The sequence below is a fragment of the Mus caroli genome, chromosome 6, assembly GCF_900094665.2.
Source record: "Mus caroli chromosome 6, CAROLI_EIJ_v1.1, whole genome shotgun sequence".
NCBI lineage: Eukaryota > Metazoa > Chordata > Mammalia > Rodentia > Muridae > Mus > Mus caroli.
In genome coordinates, this window is record NC_034575.1 from 64,812,505 (window position 1) to 64,817,462 (window position 4,958).

Here is a 4,958-nt window from a genome sequence, read left to right on the forward strand (position 1 = left end):
TCCTCTCCTCTCCTCTCCTCTCCTCTCTCCAACTTACTCTCTTTCTCTCTATCCTTTTCCCCCACCCCCTCTCTCTCCCTTCTCTCTTTCTTCCTGCATTTCTATAATAAAGCTCTTAAACCCTAGAGAGTTTCTGCTCCATCAAGATCTGCTGTGCACTCTCGCAGGTGTTGGGAACCTCTTCCCTCATCCCTCTCTCCCATAACCCCGGGGCTAAAGGGTGTGGCCCTGGGGCCCCCAGGTCGGGGGTTGCCCCTTGTCTACCCCCTCCCCCCCTGCCAAGTGGGTCAGAGGCTTGGATGCCCACTCGGGGCTGAGTGGAAAGCGTCTGGCAACCCTCCCGCATCTGCCTGCCCAGAGCACAGGAGGAACTCTGGCTGGACGTGGGCTATCTTTCCCTTCCCCCTTCCTTCCCCAGCCCCCCCATTTTTTTAGTTCCCAACAATTCAAGTTGGACTTTTCATCTGCAAATTTAACACAAATTATCTAATTGGCAAGACTCCAATCTGTCCTCTGATCCTAAATTGTCCTTAAACCATGGTAAAGACTGTGAGTCTATCTGGTGGCAACCTTGCTCTTCTATCCTCCTTCATCTCGCCCTCACACAGGGTGCATCATTCTCAGTTAATCATCCTGAAATGTTAGCTTACCTGAGGTGTGGGATGGATGTGCCAGCTAGAACACGGAGAGTTGAAGAAGAGTACTTCTCTCACCATGAAGACAGGAATTAGTCCGGCTTCTCAGCTGCATAATGTGAAAGGCCATCGATCCTTAGTTCACTGTAAATATATTCACTTGTGGTCAGTGGTGTTGTACTAACCACTCAGACTAATTCAAGTACTGGCTGTGACAGTTCATTTTATTATCTTCTTGATTCAATGTGGAATCAACTGTAGGCATGCCCCTCAGTGAATCTGTGAGGATATATCAAGAAAGGATACATGGGGAGGAAAGACCCTCTTACAGAGAGGGCAGCTGCACAGTTGTAAAAATGGCCAGTAGAAAGCAGTGCTTCTTACAAACTTGCCCTTGGTTCTTCTTGGTATCTGCCTTTCACTGTCACTGCTGCTGTAATTCCTTGCTTCTCTCACAAGTGAACTCCATCTACTCATGAGTAGGGTGGGAGAGACATGTCATTTTCTGTTCTGCTTTGAAAAACACTTCTCTTCAACCTTCAACTCACTCTTCAGCTGGGTAGCAGGTACTGAGGGGTCACTATGAAGTGCGGTATGTGCCAGGTTCCACCTTTTGAGAAGGGCTCAGCTAGTGGCATAATAAGGGACTCAACAGAGTGGATCTTGTCACAGATACATGTCATCTCAATGAAAGAATAAATTCCATAGAATTCCATAGAAGTGGGAATTAGCATCTGCATGAAAGCCTGGGCTGACTGACACTTCAGAGGTAGGGCCTTACTCCTCTCCAGAAATTATTGTCTACAACTCAAATGATCAACTTGTGGTTTTTCCAGTTCTTCCAGTGAGCCATAAAGAGAATGAAGTGGTAGCTGAGTGATGCAGGGTCTAATATTGGCTGGCAGTGTATCTCACACAGGGTTAATCACTGTCTGAAGAGACTACATAAAAAGTGTCAGGAGAACAAACCCAGGAAAATGCATCTGCAACCATCTGATTCAAGGATGATCCCAACATATCTACATTTCGGTTATCCTCATAAATCAAACTGGCTATGGAATGGCAATCAGATACCTGGAAAAACATGATGGTTTCTATACATAATAACAAAGTAGCAATCCCTTCTTACTAGCATTGATGTCATCTGTTGAAGGAACAATTTTTACTTCATCTGAGAGTAAATTTCTCCTGGCCCTTTGTTCTGGCCAGCTTTGCAGTGATATGACAAAATTCCTCAGAAAAGATTGAGCTGAAGGTCTTAATGGAAGAGGCCAAGATCAGGTAGCCAATGACTGTATCAAGGGGGCACATTATGATCAAAGTATACGGTAGAACCAATTGCTTACAAATGAGCCCATGAGCAAATTGATGATCTTAGGTCCTCCATCCACTTAGAAGTCAAATTTCCACATTCACATCCTAAGAATGTCTCACTGGGCATCCTTAATAAGGCTCTATCAGCTCCTACCTCCCAGGGACTACACATTTCTTACATGGGAACACTCAACTTCCAGACTTGGGGCATTGGCACTTCTGCTTAATCTGTGTCCCATGGTTTCACATATATACCAATAAAACCTATAGAATTTGAATGTATAAGTTTGCCCGTAACTTCTATCTGTCTCTGTCTCTCAGGTTGGTTCAGGGTCTCTGATCAACCCTCATTAATATATAGTGTTTATTGCTTTCCTGACTCTCCAGAACTGAAGTTTGGTAGAAGTCTCTTTAAAAGGTGTTAAAATATAGAGGCAAGGTCCCAGTGAGGAGTTCTGACAAGGCAGCTGGCCAAGGCATTTTTTAAAATCCACTTGGAAACTGCTCAAGTATTCCCCTGCTTTTTGTTTACAGTTTGTAAGTCAATGAACATTAATTCAACAGAAGGGCATAAGACTTCTTTTTATCAAAGACGTTAGACATTTGCAGACAGGCTTTCAAAATACTGTCCATTTTCTCCTACACTGATCTTCAGACTGCTGCAAACCTTACTCAGGGGAATGTCAGACTGAAATGATCTCTACATGAACAGTACAGCTATTTTCTGCTAACTATCCTTTGTGTTTCTTGTTAATTTTAGTATGTGTATTTCAATGTATATTTTTATTTCTTACAATTCATGTATACAAACATACATACACACATATAGATATTCATGCATATGTGTGTTCCTATGTACATATTGTTTTTAGGTTTCTTTGGATTTCCTTGCTCACCTTTCTTCATGTTCAATATGTTAAGCAAACTGATGTACTAAAAATAGAGGTTGACAATATTTTATTTAAAGAAAACCATATTATTTGAATTGTTTATCCATAATTTGCCCCATTACACAGCACACTAATCCTCAAGCTTCCATTTGAAAATCCTAAAAGTAGCATATGAAAATACAGATCTACAGTAACTACAGAAACTCCTGTATGCAAGATGTCTCACCAGATCTACTGACAACCCTCAATTTTGTTGACTTATTTCACAGAAAATAGAATGTAAAAACTGTCACAGTTTTCCCAGCCATTTATGTTCTGGTTAGAATGAAAAATTTCCAAAAGAATAAGTAAATTTGGAAACACTAGCTGAACGCAGAAATGATAATCAGGATATTTAATATGTAGACAGAAACCATGTTAATGAGGTATGGGGGACTTTTGGGATAGCATTGAAAATGTAAACGAGGAAAATACCTAATAAAAAAAATAAATTAAAAAAAAAATGAGCTACTCTCTTAACCCCTTATATCACAAATTTTAGAGTACTACATGGTAAAAGATTCACGACATCAAGAATGACATTGTGGACTCCTCCCTGTCGTATCAATGTAACATTGATTCAGAAACACAAAAGTCTCATTCAGAAGAATTGAAGAGAGAAAAGATAACCTTGGAGGCAACAGTTTAAACTTAGGCATATGATTATATGCTTAGGTGTCAAGAGTCTATATGAAGTTTCACAGTGTCTATTCAATCTACTTCCTCACCTACTACCATATCTAATATAATTTGCATTGATCCCATTATCACCTCAGCCTCTCTGATGATATATAATGAATGTCATCAAACTGAGTATGAAGCTGGATAGTACTCAAGGCCATGGTGATGTTTTCCAAGATGAGCTCTTCAGAATTCTTCTCCGGATCTCTAGTACAGTTTCTCTCTTTCATGGCATTAGTTATGTGTTCAGAATATCCAAATAATTCTATATTCTCTAAGAATTTGATAGTCCTCATTCTATCTAAATATGGCCCATTTGACATGTCTTTCATTCTTTTCTTCCATGAACAGATTCTATAGCAGAAACAATTGTCACCCAGTTTCCATAATTCTTACCTATGGCTGAGGGAAAATGTCCCTGTCACTTGCAGAACAGACACAGATGATATGAACTTTAGCAGAAGAAGCCAGTGGACGTTCCATAGCTCTTTATGTCAGAAGGCAATACTCTTCTTTCTGTAATCCTGCCCCAGCTCATTAGCTGTAGCTATGGAGCAGAATTTACCATGACAGCTTATGGCATTCAGTTGGAAGATGCTGTCTGAAAATAATATTCAGATATTATTAATATTAATATTTAGATATTTTAACAATCAGATACTTCTAAATAACCATTGGCTGGACATACATTTTTGTTGTTGTTTATAATTGTTAAATTTAGGCATTACAAAGTTTAATATTGTATACATTGTCTTTAAGTCTTAGGATTTACATATCTCAAATAACTTATTCAGAACTTCATAACTTGCAAAAGCTTTCTAATCTTTTTAAATTTTTTTCTGGAAATGTCTACCCATCTGAATATGTATGTATAAAATTTGGTTATTACTAAAACAACTGTGATAGTTATATCCTTTTAAAATTTATCTTTCATAGTACTATGAAATATACTAACATTAAGAACTGAATTTACTTCTTACTGTGAGAATTTTCTGCCTTTATTTGGAGACTAAATAATAAATATCCCCTTTTTACAAGGTTTGGTTTGTCTCCATGGAAAACCAAAGTTCAAATTTATTAAAGTTCTCCCTGTGCTATCAATGAGTTTATTGGGCTTACTTGCAGATAATTGGTAAGGAGTTGCTGATGAGATTGTAGGTGACCCAGAAGCAGTCACACCTAAAAGACTTTGCTGTTTATGAAGAAATACTGACATTTAAGATGTTCTGTAGCAGAAATCATTTTATGGCAGAACAGCCAAAGAAAGGTATGTAGTTTTATAATTTAGAAGATAGGACTATGTGTGTGTGTGTATATATATATATATATATATATATATATATATATATATATATGAACAATATTACTTTCTTTGTTTCTACTCCATGAATACTAGCAA